General features: G+C 34.2%; 1 protein-coding gene across 2 annotated transcripts in view; it reads right to left on the reverse strand.

Annotated features, from left to right (window-relative positions):
* The window catches only part of LOC145674014 (uncharacterized), a 135,646-nt gene that overhangs the window by 66,634 nt on the left and 49,392 nt on the right, over positions 1-19,620 (reverse strand). Inside the window, exon 2 of one of the 2 annotated variants that reach the window (XM_081743842.1) lies at positions 301-461. The exons of the other annotated variant lie outside the window; for it this stretch is intronic. The gene's annotated coding sequence lies outside the window, so the exon portion shown is untranslated. The remainder of the gene's footprint in view (positions 1-300; positions 462-19,620) is intronic. 2 annotated transcript variants of the gene reach the window in all.

Below are 19,620 nucleotides of genomic sequence, written 5' to 3' on the forward strand. Positions count from 1 at the left end.
TATTGTAGAATTGTTAAGAAATTCAGTTTTATTCATTCGATGCAGTTGCTTTGCATTATATTAACCGTACAGTAAGTTCTTATATGGTATATCTAGATCCACTTTATTAAGACATTACACAGCGAAGACAAAGTATTAAACGAAAGCTTAAATCATGATTATGCGCCATATGACATTCAGTGTGAAGGAAATAGTTTTGTCCGTTATGTTTTGAAATATGTAACACCGTTTAATCAGAAGAAAACAAATAAATATACTTAGAATGTTTACTCTTATATATTTTCAATTTGAACTACTTACATAAGCTTATAATCTCTCACATGCCGGTACCTGTTGTGACAACAACAGGTTCTGCGTGCAGTAGTAGCAGTTAAGTTGCTTGCTGTTTGGTCATTAGTCAGAAATGTGTAGAATCCTTGCGCACTGATATATTCATGTTGTTTCCCTCTTTTCTTCTTTACCTAGAAATAGGTTTCAATTCACTGTTCAAAATATGTCTCAATTTCATTTCATTCCACTCTAATCGATCCGTTCAGCTACTCTGGAACAAATCAGTATCCGAAAAAAGGCATGTAGTTCCTTCCTGGTCTGCCTAATGACCCTATAGCACTTTGTAACACAAATTTTATCTAATCTTATCTTTAGGCAAACAGAAATTCCTGTTCTGCCTAATTCTTGCAAAAGGGAATATATAAATTTGAGGGAAATTTATTAGTGTCAATTTTCCCTTGATTCTCTAATGCCATTCCAGAACCCTTTAAATTAAATTCTCTGGAATTTGAGTTGAGTTGATTTGGAGTTTAAGGCCCCTTCCAGCAGCGAGGCTATATGAGACGGGACCTACTGATTAACGTGGAATCCGAACCACCTGAGCTCCCGCCGTCTCTGGAATTTGAATACATATACTGAAATTCATTACGAAAGAACAAGTCATAGAGCATACTCAAAAAATTTATTTCCTATAAGATCTTTAGCATAAACCTTCCGTGGAAGATCAGCCTCAAAACTATTCATTGTAACTTAAGTTTTGCAGAAAAAACAATCCTAATGAGTTGTACATTATGGTGTAGTGCCTATCGTGTGCTACGAGTGTAAGGTCAAAAATCTAGACTTTGCTCTCTTTCAAATGGTACTATATTATTGTATACTATATTATTGCATACCAACTCATATTCGATAAGAGTTCTTCTCATAACTTATTTCTCTCATTTTATTCATTTTATGACATTTTAGAAAACTATAGCATAATAAAGCTTTTTCTTATATATGACTACCAACAAGAAGATAAATTCTATTTGAAATTAAAACTAAATTTGTATGCACTTTATTAGTGGAAATACGTTTAAAAAGTGATGCTTAATCATATTTATAAAATAGCTCTCCAATTAAATAATATAGTATAAATTTAATTTACGTAGCTTTTGGCAGCTAGTAAGGACAATTGAATCTAAGAACTGTAATGTATCCTTATTTGAAATAAGCAACTTAGGTTTCTATATGGAAAGATAATTGGCCAACTACAATCAAGAAGTAGTTGACATTTAGTTTCGGCCAATCAGAAGCAAGTATTTGTTGCCGTTTAGAGCTGTCTCGGTGAGCAAACTGAATGTCAACGAATTCTTGCTTGTAATAGGCCAGATATTCCTCCCCATTTTAAATTAGAACTATTCTATAAATTACATAGAATTTTCTAATGGCTTTCTACTAAGAAGTGTACACCATATTTACTCTGAATTTCAAATAAAATTTACTATCTTTGGTGTCCGTAAAGTCAGGAAAATATTTATAGACCATTATAGATACTGTATCATAGTAGAATTGCTTTCATTTGAAAGTTAATGTTACACCAAAGAGTTTAGCGAGTGTTTTTTCACAAAACTTAAGCCACTATGCATGTTATGGCGGGTCGAGACAAAAGCATTTCTTCAAGTTCGATTTTTAGTACTCCTTGAAAGATAACCTTCTACAAAAATAAGAATGGTAACCTTCTACCAAAAAAAAAGTACATTCAACCACTGCCGTCTCTGGCATGTCAAATTTGGGGTGGGGGACATCCAAGAAAGTGATTTAAATGGTGCTACCTAGCCCAACCTATTTATTATCTTCGATTTAATTTTTTACCTTTGTGCTTACCTTCACGACCCCCTAAGGTGCATCAAGAATTCTGATATAATCGTTGCACAACCTGAATAATATATTCCAAATAAATATTATTATTATTATTTATATGTTATTCTGTCGTTAGTAAATAAATTAAATTAGAATAAAATATTACATATTTTGTACTTCAGAATATTGGGGGGACGCGTCCCCCTCGTACCCCCTTCCCGCCAGAGACGCCCATGCATTCAACTTGTGGAATTGAGAATTAATAGAATGGAATCGAATCAAACCTAACAGTTCCACATGGTTGCAGATAACGCGTCTATATAAAGAACTTTTGGACATAACCATAAATAGCCCTATCTGACGCACTTGAACAGGGATTTTCTCCATGATCGCAAATTACGCTTAATCGTACGCTAAGAAAGGCGCGTCAGCAGTAAACGATAAAAAAAAGGAAACGGTAAAGGAAATTATCAAAATAGATATTGAACATAGTCCTTTAATACTGAAACACTCTGAAGAAAGTGTCATCCATCACGTAATCATATCTATCATACTCGATAATTTGGAGTGGGATACGGCTGTTTCGATGTAGGACGTTTCGCTATAAAGACGTTTAGGTGTGAGGCTGGTTCGGTGTAAAGTTTCTAATCTTTACACTGAAATGTCCAGTCTTTCTAACGAAAGATTTTCAATAGGAAGAAATAAACGTAACGCAAGTTATTGATTAGGAAGAAATAAATTCATGGAAAAATAAAAAATTTAAAATAAGAATTAAATGTTGCCATGAAATGTTACTAATCTGCGTGAAATAACTATTTTTTTTCTCTCTTTCTCATTTTACGAATATGAAGTAGAAGCACAAGGTTAATACTTTCTTAATGTTGGTACCAATAGAAGCTGCAAATTTAGTATGCACTAAATTTAATACTAAAACATGTATTAGTGGAGGTGTGAAATCAGAAGCAAGAAGCAAGACTTCATTGAAGTTTAGGAGGGAGGACGAGGAAACCCAAGATACACGTGCTTTGGGAATTTGAGTCGAATGTACAGTAAATGACTCATTATGGAAGTTCTTAAATTCTCTTCTATGAGATGAATCTATACGGGAGATTCAAATGGAACGAGTTACTGATGGATATGATGTCAGAAAAAAAAATGGTGTTACAAAGAGGCTGAGCAACATTTGTACAAATGCAAAATTAATTATATAATTACTTTGTTAAAGGGAGTTGCATACAATTTTAAATTCTAAATTTCGTGATCTGAGGAAACTGAAGTTGTTCAGATTTTCTTGAACAGAATTCCTATTAGGCAAGCAGAAATTTATTTTGGAAGGGCCCAAATTCAATATGAGGATAAATTATATTAAAATTTGTAAAATCGCCCCTAAAATTAGCCTAAATTTACACAAAAGTCAGGATTTCGGGGGGCAGACCGAAGACCCTTCCCCTCCTGTGATTCAGTATGTAAGTGGATTTCTCAGTAACATTATGCAATAGACTTATTTGATGATGCTGAATACTTTGAAATAAATTTGAACTAAATTCAAGTTAATTCTGTTGTTAAGTTGAATATATTATTATGAACACATCTCATTCTATCATGGACGCACTCCAATATATTTCTGTAATTGTCTCAATAATATTTTAACCAGTTTACGCTATGGCACGGTAACTACACTACGGCACTTCGAGTGTAGGATCACAAAATTCAAAGTATCTTTTTTATATATAAAATATCAAGTTTTATTTTATTTTTGGATCTATATAATCAATACTCTCTCAAATATATATATATATATATATATATATATATATATATATATATATATATTTGTAACACCAAAACATCTCTCACAAACAAACGTCCTCACCGAAACTTTCTACACCAAAATGTCCTAAAGCCATTTGGAGTTTATTGTCATAGGATCGATATGTATTTAAAAAATGGAAGAAAGAGAAGAAAAGAAAGAAACTCAACATATATCGCTAGACTACTAATGTGATATACAACAAAATGTATGCAGAAACAACACATATTCATTCAGGGGTGTACCCAGCAAGTTGTTCTATGGGGACATGACTCAAATGCGTTAATAACGAAGGTATAAGAATGCTATATTTCATCTCTGAGTAACCTGACAAATAGTTATTGGAAAACTGCGAAGGAAAAAATTCTACATCAATTAAAAAAATACAAATATTTGTACAAGTTTCATTTAAACAGGCATTCCTCCAATCAGAGATAATCATTTGTTTACATTTCCCAATTTTACCCAATCACAAACAAACATTTGTTCACATTTTTCAGATGGGTAATTCTTTTACTGTTGAGAAGTAAGTTTTTCTGGATGGTAAAATACTACATATTATAACACTTAAATTCCACACAACTGAATTTTTTTTGTAGAGAGCTCCTTACTGTGCTTATAATAATGATTGTTATTTAGACTGCAGGCAGAGATCGGTAAATTAACCATACAGTAAAACAATGGCTGTCCATAATTGCTTATATAATATGCAACTTAATCTGTTAGGTCCTATTGTTCCAACTTATATATTTATGTTAATATTATTCTTAATATTTCAACTTCTGTATGAGAGAATGTTGATTGAATTACCTTAGTATCAAAAGTCATTTTTTTTAAATACAAATTTTCCTTTATTATTTTAAAGAATTTTCCGTATCATGAGAGAGAATCAACCTGCTTTTTGGCAAAGGCAGTTATAAATCTAACTATGTTATTGTTCAGTAAGTGGCACGCTAGGAACCAGAAGGATAAGATTTCCTCGGTGAAGTGCGGACGGCCAAAAGATATCTGGTAGATATACTCGTAGTAAAATAATGGTGATTTATATTTGCTAATTTAATTTCAGAGGAGCTGAAATGATATAAGAAAATCAAGAGGTCCTGACAGCAACTTCAATTGTCGGGAAAATAATTAGTATTAAATTTACCTTAAATCTAAATATCCCTTTTTACGAAGATGAGGCAGAAAGGGAATTAGGCAGAACAGGAATTCCTGTTCTACCTAAAGATAAGAATGGATAAAACGAATGTTACAAAATGCTGGAGAGTCATTAGCCAGAACAGGAATTAGGCATATCAGGAAGACACCAGGCATGTGATTTCCCGTATTTAAAAAAAAATAAATAAAAAGAAAAGCATAAGGTTGAATCAGTACATGCACGAGCAAGTTATATTATCGTATTTCATATATTAGAACATAATATTTGGTTCTTCACGGAAAGTTTTCCTTCCCTTCAAACAACTTCGGGGGTAGGCTAGCCAAAAGTAGCTAGGTGACTTCCTCCAGTGTTCAATAAATAAATAGGCCTACATAAATAATACATCATAAAAAAGACAGAAAGGAGGCAAAATTCATGGCAATTATTTATTTCTGCCGATTTCTTTGTTTTCACTTCAGATTTTCACATGTAGGTTAAGCTATATCTTAGTACAATTTTGATATTGTGGATTTTATTACAGTTTAATTGTTCTAAGAGTTTTTTTATATTCATTTTGTCGGGAATGTAGAATTCACATTTTAGCTTTTTTTTTTTTTTTTTTTTTTTTTTTTTTTTTTTTTTGCTTGTCGACTTTTAATTACCGTGTATAGTTAAAACACTTTTCCTCTCCATTGAAGGTTACAGACCAAGGGACACAAAAAATCATATTCTTTTGGTGATGTAATAAAAGTTAACTATGACTGACTACATTGTGTATTTTTCTGTTTTTTTATTTTTTTTCATTTTTAATGAAAGCGAGTGAGCTCACTTAATAGTAACTGTACACACAAATAAGGTCGTTGATTTTTTAGTACGTTTGCCATTTTTCTTGAAAAAGTAATATCTAGGTCATCAACGAAGTCAGAGCCTTGTTATAACAATTTACGTTTCAAACAAGATGAGCTGAACATCTTTATTATCATTCAAACAGAAACAGTGGCGGATCGTGACTAAAACGAAGACGTAGTATGAAATATTTAAACTCTTCAAATATAGTTCATGAATCCAGCAATAGTTACACAAATTTCTGTTGATATATAGCACGTGCTAACTTTTGTTTTACATTTATTTAATTGATTTTGAAAATCTTCAAAATAACGTACGAAGCAGTAAATCAAAATGGTAAAGTACTACATATCTGATGAGTTACTGCATTTGCTGTTTTGCTGTGTTTACGCAGTGTTACCAGCGGTTTTCTGCATTATTTTACAGAGTTGCCACAATATAAGAGTAGACTAAGTAAGTCTAAAGACATAATTCATTTCTCCATTTGTTATTATTGTTACCATCAAGGACAGTTCGGCTTATCCTTAAGAAACTTATACATGTCCAAGAAATGAGAAACCAGTGCCACTAGCAATGCGGCCATATGTCTGTCGTCAGTAAGCAACGAAATTAGTTCGCAAACTTGCCGTCTGCACAAATAGAACAGACACGTAAAATAGAAATTATATATTTTGTAGCTTATCAATATTTTTCTTCAATTTAATATAGTATGATAGAGACTTTATTGATGTCTTATTTAATAATAATTATCTTTGCAAGAGATAGGAACGTTCTTTCCTATAAATTGACGTCATGATAGGTTTGTGTTCTACCATCACTGGTAGGTCAATTGAGGAAGATGAAAGATATCGTGTGCTGTGGTCTATTCCTCATGTCTTGACACAGTCTGGGGACTTCTTTATCTCTTTCTTTCTACATCTCTGAGAACAGAATTTCTTATCAAACAATGTACTAACCAATATATATATAAGGGTGGATCCAAGGGGGAGCTATAGGGGATATAGCCCCCCTGACCCTCAGGCATACACTGGTTAAAATGGACTTCAATTCTGTTTTACACTGGATAAAGAGGCAAACTATGGTTTAGCCCCTCCCTTGATCATATCCTGGATTCGCCACTGTATATATATATATATATATATATATATATATATATATATATATATATATATATATATATATATATATATATATATATATATATATAATCTTATAGGGGCGAATAAAATGATATGAGTAAGTTAAATTGTCATACGTAGTTTTCGAGAAATTGAGAAAAAACTGTTTGTAATCCTAAAAATTTATGCCAGGCTAGCTATTAATTTGAAACTGATCCTGAAAATACTTCCACCAAATTTTCCATTAGAGAACAGTACACAATATGGTTAATGAGATATAACCAAAAATTGCTATTAATTCTTAACCTTTCATTTTTGTTTACCTATAATATTATGCTGAGATAATATACGCATATATCAATAGATAAATCATATCAAATTGAATAAACTGACACGCTTGAGCGTATATTTTCAAGTGTAGTTTTTGGAAAATTGAGGAAAACATATTTTTATATGCCTACCAGTATATCGTTCATTGCCAGTAATAATTTTTATCCTTCTGGGACAGATTGCTTGTTTGTTACGTACTCTATTTGTAAAGACACGCTATTAACTAGTAGAATGTGCCTATTTTTGTTTATCTTCTCCTAATGGCGATAGATATACGCCTAACAGTGAAGCACAGACTACATCTGATTGTCTATGTGTACTATTAATTACAAGCAGTGCAGAAATCATAAAACATTATCATTTTGATTAAATCTTATTCTTAGCGATCTTTGTGATTTATGCCTTCAAACAGACGTGCACTCAGCAGAAAAAATTTGTTAGGAGGGGCCGAATATTACAAGCTACTACGTCTATGTAGTATTGAACGGGTATTATCCTACATCCGAAAAGAGGATAAGTAATTGTGAAATAATACTTCCACCGATATTTTAAGAAAAAAAAAAGATAGAACTAGATTGTGTTTCTAAAAGAATGAGATTGTGTTTCTAAGAGAATGAGTACAGATGAAGTATAAGATTAAATTTCCATGCTACATCAGTCATTTCGCTGTTAAAGACGTATAGTTTTATTTAGAAAGTGTACAAATGTATGTTGAGTTAGAAAGTTTTTTGGTAGGTGTCCGGACCCCGTGAACCCCCATTGGTGCGCTCCTGCCTCCAACCCCCCCATTGGTGCCTCCAACCAGAATTTCCGTGACACCACTGATTATGCAGAGTTTTACACTACTTAATTGTCTCTTTTATTCTTCTCTTAGAAAAATATGTGTTTTATTGTCATTTTTTTTAAGTATTTAGAAAGAAAATTAGGTGACATCTTTGCACTGAAACTTAGATCTATATAAAAACAAAATTATACCGGTTGTCCTTTACGTAAGACCAAGACAATTACAATGCCCAACCGTCAAAAAATAGTAATTATGGGTCAGAATTGAAGAAAAAAAATCTAACAAGTTGTTGTACTGATTCATACTCAGCCACAAATTCGAAATAAATTACCTTGACAGAGGGACAGACAGGAAAGCATAATCTTGAGCTTTTTTAAATTAAAAAGTGAAATAAGAAGAATACAATAATAATTACAAAGAAAATGGGCTCATTTTGTCAAATTCCGAAATCCTAAGAAGTCCTTTGTGGTAAAGCAAGCACATTTGCACTAGCCTTGCAAGAGCTTTTCGCTAAGGATCTTTGGTGCTGGTTTTTGCCTTTCTGTACCTTGTACGACCATTCCTCCGTACGTGCAAAACTTGAGGCCTTTTTTTCGTTCTTCCTTTCTTACTAATCACTTAACGTGCACATCACGTTTATCTTTTTACGTAGTCACAAGGTCAACGAGAAGGACAAAGAAAAAACAGACAATGTGGTCATCAATAAGATTTTTTTTCTCCCCCTCTTAAATTACAAAAGAAAAAAATATATATATATGAACTGCCAAACTCTTGAGGAGAGAGTATTTAAACATACATTTTATGTACACAGAAATTTCTGTTCATCGTCATTTGAATCCAACAAAAGACAACTGTTATGAGAAATACTTTCTGCTTTATTATGTTAGCTGGATTAAAGTAGTGGGTACTGCAAATGTAAAACACAAGACAATGTGATCAGGTACTAAAATTTACTGTGGAGTGTAGACAATGAGCAAAATCATAGAATATTGTACTTTTGAATGTATATTTCTATGTTGAAACCATTATTCATCTGCATTAATTATACAGAGATTGGCTATCATCACACTGTTTATATAATGTGCTTCTGAACGTATATTTCTATGTTGAAACCAGTATTCATCTGCATTAAGCACATAAAGATTGGCTACCATCGCACTGTATGTGCTCAACCATAAAATATATAAAACAATGTATTCTACACATACGGTAGAATCAACAACAGAACATTTATTTGTGTATGTAAGAGTAGAAACAAAGATGGTACTATGTATGGGTATTCCCAAATACAAATGACTAAAAAATACATATACTGTAGTTTGAAACTTTGTCCGTTGTCTTTGGCAGTTACTTTTGCATAGGCCTACTAATAATTCATATGAACTCGTTATAGTAGAGCTCATAATTTCGTTTCCATATTCAAACAATAGAGATAATTTTTTTTCATAAAAAGATGTTATTTCCGAATAATTTTACACAGCAGAAAAAAAAGTGTTTCATAATAAAAGTATCGTTTTTTTTTCAATTCTCAAAACTTTTTTTTTTTTTTTTTTTTTTTTTGCTGAGTGATTCAGTTTGGTATTTCATGAATGGACTGTATTTGGCCTTAAGTTTTGTGACAAGACATGACAATTTATGTAGTTGCACATCACAAGCTTGCAACATCTTACATCATATGTATCACCAGAGGCTGCTGGTGCTATTGGTTGCATAGTTGTGTAACCGGATATTAAACAAAAAATTCGAAGAATGTTGTTTTAGGTATTAAAATAGTGTTTCAGTAAAAACCTACCATTGCTCTTGAGCGCAAGACAGTATTAATGCATCCTTTTTTTTAAAAAAAAAAATATCATTTTTAGAAAACTGAAAGAAAGTTTAAATATCGAGTTGCAACGAGCGTGGATCCAGTAACATTTAGCATATGGCAGGGAGCCCCTATTTCTTAACATGGAGAAACGCAGTCAAACTACATTTTTTAAGGCAAGAAGTTATATACTCTAAACTATTTTTAAAAATGGTATTTTGATAATATATGAAGAAAGGAGGTTTACTAATTTTCAGCACCCTGAACTTAACAACGTATTTTAAGGTGGATCATCCTTTAATTCACCACAAGAACCTTTACAACCTTTGGCAAATTAGCTATTATGCCTTAATGTATAAAGGAGCTTATATTTGTTAATACTCAGGGCCTGATTAAAATCCTTAGAGGCCCTAAGCACTTCAAGAATTTTGATGCCCCCATATCTCCGGGTGTAGACCAAATTCCGGCTGAGTTAATTTTAGCTGGAGGCGAAAATTTGTGGTACAAGCTACACAAATTCAGTCTCCTTATCTACAACAAGGGGAAATTGCCACAAGAGTGGAAAGAATCAATCATTGTTCCAATTCACAAGAAAGGCGACAAAACTGACTGTAATAATTATCGAGGCATTTCTCTTCTGTCAACATTCTATAAAAATCCTTTCAAATATTCTACCGGTATTAGCAAGATTGACCCATACCCAGATTAAATAATTGGAGATTATCAGTGCAGATTTAGACGAAATCGATCAACTATTGACCAAATATTTATCATTCGCCAAATACTCGAAAAGAAGTGGGAATACAATATCCCAGTACATCAACTATTTATTGATTTTAGAAAGGCTTACGACTCGATTAGGAGAGAAGCAGTATACAGCGTTCTCACAGAACTTAGAATACCGAGAAAGCTAATTAAGTTAGATTAATTAAGGTATGTTTAAATGAATCCCAAAGTAAAGTCCGGGTAGGAAAATTTTTATCCACGAGTTTTCACGTCGAAAATGGCCTGAAACAAGGAGATGCATTGTCGCCATTATTATTCAACTTTGTTCTGGAATACGCTATGAGGAAAAATAAAAGATAGCAACCAGGGCCTAGAGTTGTACGGTATTCACCAGGTTATGGCATACGCTGATGATGTAAATTTAATAGGAAATGACAGGAGAACAATAGAAAGTAATGCAGAGATCTTATTAAACGCTTGCAGGGACATGGGTTTAGAAGTAAATGCAGAGAAAACTAAATACATGGAAGTGCGTCGGGTCCGTAATATGGCAAAATTATGGATGCGTTAAAATATTAAATAATACTTTTGATAAAGTGGATACTTTCAAATATCTAGGATCAATATTAACAGACGAAAATCATATTCACAAAGAACTTATATGTGGACTAAAAGCAGGGAATTCGTGTTATTATTCAGTTCAAAATCTCTTGTCGCGCAACTTCTGTCGAGGAATTTGAAGCTTGAAATATATAAAACGATAATCATACCTTTTGTTCTGTATAGTTGCAAACATGGTCTCTTACTCTGAAGGAAGAACATAGACTGAAAATATTTGAGAACAAGATCCTGAGACGAATATACGGACCCAAGAGGAACAGGAATGGGGAATGGCGGAAACTTCATAACGAGGAATTACATAATTTATACGGTTTACCAAATATTGTTAGGGTCATCAAGTCTAGGAGGCTTAGGTAAGCAGGTCATGTAGCTAGGATGGAAGAAAGTAGAAACGCTTTCAAAGTCTTGACTGGAAGACCAATCGGAAAACGACCATTAGGAAGATCTAGGCGCAGATGGGAGAACAATATTAAGATGGATCTCGCAGAGATAGGAATACAAAGTAGAAACTGGATCCAGTTGGCTACGGATAGAAGTCAGTGGAGAGCTTTTGTGAACCTACGGGTTCCATACGCCAAAGAGGTTAGTAAGTTAGTTAGTCATATATATAATTCACAATATAAACCATAAAATAAAATCTTATTTATCGAAATTTAATAAAACTTTCATTAAGATGGAAAATAATGTTTATTTTCGTATACAGTAAAACCTGTCTGTGTTGGCCACCATCTGTTCCGTTGAAAAGTGGTCAACTTAGATAGGTCGCCAACTTACAGAAAATAAGTGTGATTGGTGTATTTTTAGAATAGGATTTGTATTATTTGATTGTAAAGTTTTAATAAGCAATGGCACGACATCTACTTTTAAATAATGCATATAGAGTAATCATAACAATATATGTAGTTAACTACTTCTTGTTAATGAGCTACAAGTGTTTCTCTCGGAGCAAAAGATGTTTTGAGTAAATCTTAAGGGAATTCATATTTCAAAACCTCCGCTACCTTTCGACAAGCCGTCGGATGACAATAGTTGACAATTGAGATGGTTAGCTTTAACCTTGAGAATTTTCTGAAAATCCTAAAGCTCCCCACTGATAAAAGGAGCCGATGTAGTTAATAGTTTTACAGAAACAGACTGAATAAACAAACAACTATTTCCTGAATTCCTGTACGTGCCTATTCACATCTCCTTCACTATCCCTTTATCAGGATAGTGTTCTGGCCTTTGTCCTCCAAAAACAAGTCGTGAGAATCCATGCTTCTTTGTCTCCAGTCACAAATGCAGAACATCTGCCTCTCATATGGGAATACGAAAGAGTTAAGAAAAATAACAAAACGTTATTTTGAGTAGCCAAGATAGGTAGGTAAATCTACCATTATCATTATAGGGTAAACATTGCTTCAATGCGGCCAACTTCCAAGATAGACAGGAGGCCAACTTACAGACTTAAGTAACGAATGTCTTATGGGAAAATGCAGGTTCAAGACGAACCAGGCTAAGATAAGCAGGTGGTCAACTTAGAGAGATGGCCAAGTTGACAGGTTTCACTGTACTTCCACTTTATTTATATTAGAAAAGTTTTCTATTTTTTAATTGTAAGGTCTTTGATCAGATTCACAATCATTACCTCCATCATTACTATAATTACTAGTGATGCCATACATTGTTGAAACAAACGATTCTCAGTTTTTCTTCTGATTAATATCAACCACGAATTATATGTTCATAAGTTTTCATAAAATTCATGTTTTAACTTGCCACATCTAAATGATTTCTATGTTATGTTTAATATTCAAAATACATCATTCGTCAATTTCAACCACTGTATATTGCATCAGGCTGTCGCATCAGTCAGCTTTAGCCACCATGTGTTACTCCCATTTTTTTAGTATTTGAGGGCATTCTGTGTTCATTATTTCTCTGTGGAAAATCAAGTTGAATTATTTGTAGTTTATATTTTTAAGGAAAAATAAAAACAAATAACAAACATACAATTTAAAAAATAAGAAAAAGGCCAGGCAGGCATCCTATGCCAGTCATGATGGTTAAAATCGACCGATAGGATGCTGTAATAGTTATTCTGTCAAGGTGAATTCTTTCTGAAAGCACTTCAATGAATCATCTAAATATTTAAGTTTATGTACAACATTAATTGATTTCTTTCATAAAGCAAGAGCATTAATCAACGGAATCACCATGTTAAAATCGCTTTTCTATTCACTAAATAATAATAATAATAATTTCATACAAGCAATGAACAACAACAAATAGCCCAATTGGTAACTTATGTAGCATGTGAACGAGAGAAAAATAAGTAATAAACAGCATATTAGGTACCAAACGTCGGAGAGGGCTATAAATCAAATAAGCTTATTTTGGCCAAATCGAGTGAAGTGTGCCAACTACATACGTACGTAAACACCAAACTTCAGTATATGGTCTATAATAGGTTACATATTCTATTACAGCAGGACCTCCGAACTGGGACGCGGCGACTACTCACCAACAAGTTAAGCAATAAAAGTAAAAGTGGTGACTCAACACTTGCTTAACAACAAACTCAACGAATATGTTTACATATCATGTGTTAGCATCTGATTTGTTTTTGCCTGCAGTTTCTATTAACTAATATTAATACATGCTAAATAATGTCGTCATATATGCCAATGTGTCCCCCTCCCCTAATTCTTCTTATGAATAAAGATTTTGTGACTATGCTTGCAAATAACACTGCAAAATCCTAAATAGATGCATATTATAGCTCAAAGTGGTGGATATCAATACAATTTTTATTAAACTGACATGTGTCTATAAATTAAATGTAGGTCTATATTTACAGTATGATCCGCTAAGGGTAGAAAATTTCATGGAAAAATTTAAAACAAATACATTCATTGATTAATTTATAAATGAACACTAGCTGAGCCTGCGCTCTCTACACACATCATTCACATATGAGCATGGATCTCCTTGTCATTCCTCACATCATCAGTACATGTTTCCCTTTAGAGACATAAGTGAAAGACGTTTTGATAAAAATCGGCAAAGGGAGTTTTTTCGATTATTTTTGTCAATATATTTTACCGTTTCCAAATTTGAGCCTACTTCCACTTTGAGTTTCTATTTCATTCATGATCAGTGTTTTCTTTCTTGCATGCAATATGTAATAAGCAAATACATTACACACACAATTAATTATAATGTTAGTGATATATGAGCAAAACACTCCAAACAATAAAGATTCATCTTACAAGTAAAGGGTGCAAATGGATGAATTGAGTTGCGGGATGAGACATAGTGTGCCTGATAGAGGATATGAAAATATGTATATGTGCAAAGTTATAGCGGCTGAGCGCCATAAGAAACGGTGTGGGAGGGAGTCAAAGGGAAAAGGGTTATGCTATGTTATTGAAATACATCAAATAAACCGTTGAATCGTGAAAATAGTTATAATACTGAAAAGATAGACAATGCAAACGGAGATAGTTTCACATATTGGCAAAATAAGATTGGGCTGAATAGATCAGGAACCTCCGCTGCAATCTTAAAATCCGCCATTTTGAAATCTGTGGTATTTTTTTGAAATGGAAAGGTAGTGAAGTGATATATCAATTAGGGCCAGCATGTTGTCAACAAGTCAATTATGAACTTTAGTGATCGTTATCTGTATTTATTTCGAAGATTTAGGGTCATCTTTATAGTTATTTACGAAAATCTAGAAGACTAGGAATTATTTACGAAAATTTGATAATAATGTAATAATATGCAACTTGGATACTAAATTTCACAGTTAGTTTTCTTGGCTTGTAGATATCTTTAATTTATATGTGTTTTCGTGATAATCCAAACTTTCAACATATGAGTATCAGTCTCCTAGATTTACCTTTCCATTTCAAAAAATATCACAGATTTCAAAATGGTGGATTTCAAGATGGCGGCGGAGTTTCCTGATTTACTCTGTCCATTCTTCTTTTGCCAATATGTGAAACTACCACCGTTTACATTACCTATCTTTTCAGGATTATGACTATTTTTCAGTTAATTTGATGTAATTCAATAACATAGCATGGCCCTAGTCCCACCAACTTTGACCCCTCCGTTTCTTATGGCGTTCAGCCGCTTTAACTTTGCACATATACATATTTTCATATCCTCTATCAGGTGCACTATGCCTTATCCCGCAACTCGAATCATCGATTTGGAACCTTTACTTGTTAGACTGGAGAAATGGTTATCCCTCGTTTTTCATTATAATTTTGACTATCAAAGAAACGCCTGAGATATATATACTACTCCAGTATACAACTATGTGGTTCAACTCCGAGGATATGATGCTTTACTTTTTTTTTTTTAATGTCAACACTTCCAGTGTACTCCTCAAAAATGTAATAAAGAAATAACGGTCATGTTATATATACTGTATATATATATATATATATATATATATATATATATATATATATATATATATATATATATATATATATATATATATATATATTCAATTAGAACTTGACAATTTACACAAAACTTGGAATCGATCAGTGAGAACGGCACATTTCTAGTACTTATGGTTTTCGAGATATCATTGTCGAAAGAATTGGAGATAAACATATAAACTTTTCTTTGAAGACAAACGTATAAACCTAGCATATATATATAAATTTACGTGCATGAGAAGAAAGCAGAGTCACCTTGTGAGTAATATTGCGCACAAGATATGAAAAAGCCTTTTTAAATTCAAGAGAGACGAAAAATTTCTCGGGTCTCGATAGGTAACACAACATTTCACCCAAGTCTTAGGTATCAAACATTGTTTTAATGACAGCCTACATTATTTTCATAGCATAAATACTGTGGATTGATAAAGTGATTGTACGAACAAAACGAAGGGTATTTATCAAGGTTTAAAGAGTCGCAAGTCATTACGCAATATACTCCAATAATAAATATGATTTAAACGTTGTTATTGTACAGTCTTAGTGGACCTCTCATGTCGTGGGTGGATTCTAATAACTTCTAGATGGATTTAAGAAAAAAAACTGGGAAAAATTTGTATATTTTACAAAACAAGACGATATCGAGACGAGACGAGACGAGGCTTCTACAACAGTTACAAGAATAAGCGAAAAAGCCTTAATTCTCGTCTCTTAGGTAACGTTAGTTGTGAGGGAATCGGTAAAAATTAAAATTTCGTGACTACAAACTAAGGGTCTAGGAATTAATTCGTGCGGTTGGTACGCACACATTGAAGCTGTAGTACAAACACAAAATACATAAATATCTTAAGAAAAATATTGTCCATCGCTAGCCACCACTTTCGCCCATCTGTCAGGCAATGTACGGATTCCGTGGCGAAAGAAGTCCTCATCCTTGGAAGCGATCCAGTCAGAGACCCATGTTTCGATATCTTCTAAAGAAGTAAACCGCTGTCCAATCAAATCGTTGTTCATGCAATCGAACAAGTAGTAGTCCGAAGGAGCAACGTCTGCTGAATACGGCGGGTGGGGTAAAACTTCCCATCCGACATTTTCTAAATAGGTTTTGACCGGTTTTGCGACATGTGGGCGAGCGTTATCATGTTGAACAATAAGTTTATCATGTCTGTTCTCCCATTCTGGTCGTGTTCTGGCCAGAGCTTGCTTCAAACGCATTAATTGTCGTCGATAACGTTCTCCATTCATAGTTTCACCCGGTTGCAGCAGCTCATAGTACACCACACCTTTCATATCCCATCATATGCACAGCATAACCTTTGCACAGTAAATATCTCGTTTTGGTTGTGATGGACCTGGTTCACCTGGTTTCACCCAGGCCTTTTTTCGTTTAGGGTTCTCGTAATGGATCCACTTCTCATCACCCGTAATAATTTGATGCAGAAACCCCTTTCTGCTCTGTCGTTGAATTCGCAAATGGTTTTTCGTCTTTCAACGTCTCTGTCTTTCAATTCATGTGGAACCCAATGTCACATCTTTTGAATCATTCCCATGGCTTTCAAGCGTTTGGAGACTGTTGTTTGATCAACGCCTAATGCTGCTGCAAGTTGTTCCTGCGTTTGACACGAATCCTGCTCGAGCAATGCTGTCAATTCTTCGTCTTGAAATTTTTTTGGCTGTCCAGCTCGCTCTTGGTCTGCCAAGCCGAAATCACCACTTCTAAACCGTGCAAACCACTTCTGACACGTTCGCTCAGCTAGAGCATGGTCACCATACACTTCCACCAAAATACGATGACTTTCAGTCGCACTTTTCTGCATGTTAAAGTAATGCAGCAGGACACCCCGCAAAAGCACTTTATCAGGCACAAATTGCGCCATGTTCACTTAACTACAAACTGGTGTTGTTGACGCTTTAATCCACTGCCCTATACTACGAACGATACGCGATGACAGGGGTTTGCAACACATGTGTGGATACACGGAACTGTGGGACGCTCCGTTCGTTGCGCCATCTCTTGTCCACCCGCACGAATTAATTCCTAGACCAAATACAATAATTATTAGTACATTAGGTAAATTTCTTTCCATTAGTTGGAAGTAATAAAACTTTTATACCGAAAACTTTCCTCACGAGCCTCCTCTGGAAGAAAATATTCATTCAAAAAGAACTAAATGTCAGTATAGAACATAAGCTATTGATAGACGAACTCTAATAAAATAGTTTCAAAACTATAGATAAGAATAGTCATCTACTTGCTCAAACTTAGAGTGCAGGTATTTGACATTTTTTCTGATAGAAGAAAATAATATCTTACAAGAAAAGGTTTCCAACTGTAAGACGATTTTATCGAATATGAAAACTGAACTTAATAGAACCTTTTCTTTGAAAGTAACTTCTTTCTAAGTTGAAGGTGGTAATGGCAAGAAATAACGAAGTTATGGGACAATAAAGGACCCTGAATCCAGATAATGGTAAAATTTTGAAGTAAAGTCAACATCTTCACGTACACATAAAACGTCAGTGAGAAATTTTGTTCTAACTATTCACAAGCATTTTCAGCAATGTCTTAAAAATGTCGACTCGCAATTTCGTTTTCGAGCGTTACATTCACTTATTACACATACAGAAAGTCTACATAACGGTAAACAAAATATTACATGTGTATTACTCACAGTAGTATTGAGAACTTTAAGAGAAAAACGAGAAACCAAATCGTTCAAGCCCTTACTTATAATTGCCAAATGAGTAAGAAAAGCTCATTGATTTGATGAATGTGTTTATGAGAACCTTACTCTACAAGTACATGGACTGCCGAAACAGCATTGTCAGAATATAAAATTATCCTTTGGTAATTACATCTAAATAATTATTTCAAAATAAGTACTCCTACACAAGAAATATGCTAGTTGACTAGAGAAAATTAGATATTCAACTATGTAGAGACTTTTAATTTGAAATTGAAAGAATATAAGGTAACCAAGAAAGTTCTGTCGCTTTTTATGGAGGTCTGTGTTCCATTGGTCCCCACACCGTGAGTTAAATACGAATGGAGATAAGGCGATGGTCAGTTGTTGGTGTGGGTATATCCAACATACTACCTGGTTGTGTCAGTTCAGTTACACCATAAACTTGCGTAAGGACAGAGTGATCATGGGACCTCCGCAGAGCGTCATAAGGGCGTGTATGCTGTACGAGTTCAAATTGGGGTCAAACATCGCTGCAGTGGGGCGGAAGATATGCCAGGCCTTTGGTGAGGGAGTCATTACTACGCGGGCAGTGCAGCGGTGGTTTAACATGTTTAAGGACGTTGACAAAACATTTAAAGACGCACCACGTGTTGGAAGACCTACACATGTACAAAATAAAGATCTTTAGACAGCAATTGAAGTGAATAGTAGCCAGACATGTGAGGAACTGGGACTACAATTCAGTATGAGTGGAGAAACCATTCGGCAGTACTTCCATCAACTTGGGAAGCACTACAAGTTGGGTCGATGGATTCCATATGATTTGACTCCGGGTCAGAAGGCAACGCGAGCAGACACCTGTGTTTATTTGCTGTCTTGTTTGAGAAAGGAACCATTTCTGAACAGGGTGTTGACATGTGATAAGAAGTGAGTCATGTACGAAGCTCCACGGCGCCGTCATCATTGGTTAGTATCTCATTAACCGGTTCCAAAACAGCTGAAACCAGCACTGCACCAGAAGAAGGTCCTTCTGTGTGTTTGGTGGGCTGCTCGCGGTCTCCTACATCATGAAATGCTACCCGCTGGTCAGAGTATCAATGCAACTGTGTACTGCCAGTAGTTGAGCCGTGTTAAAGAAAAACTCAAAACTCTGGAGCCAGCACTTCTAAATCGCAAAGAGGTCCTCCTGTTACTGAACAACGCTAAGC

The sequence above is a fragment of the Thermobia domestica genome, chromosome 2, assembly GCF_964235325.1.
Source record: "Thermobia domestica chromosome 2, izTheDome1.hap1.1, whole genome shotgun sequence".
NCBI lineage: Eukaryota > Metazoa > Arthropoda > Insecta > Zygentoma > Lepismatidae > Thermobia > Thermobia domestica.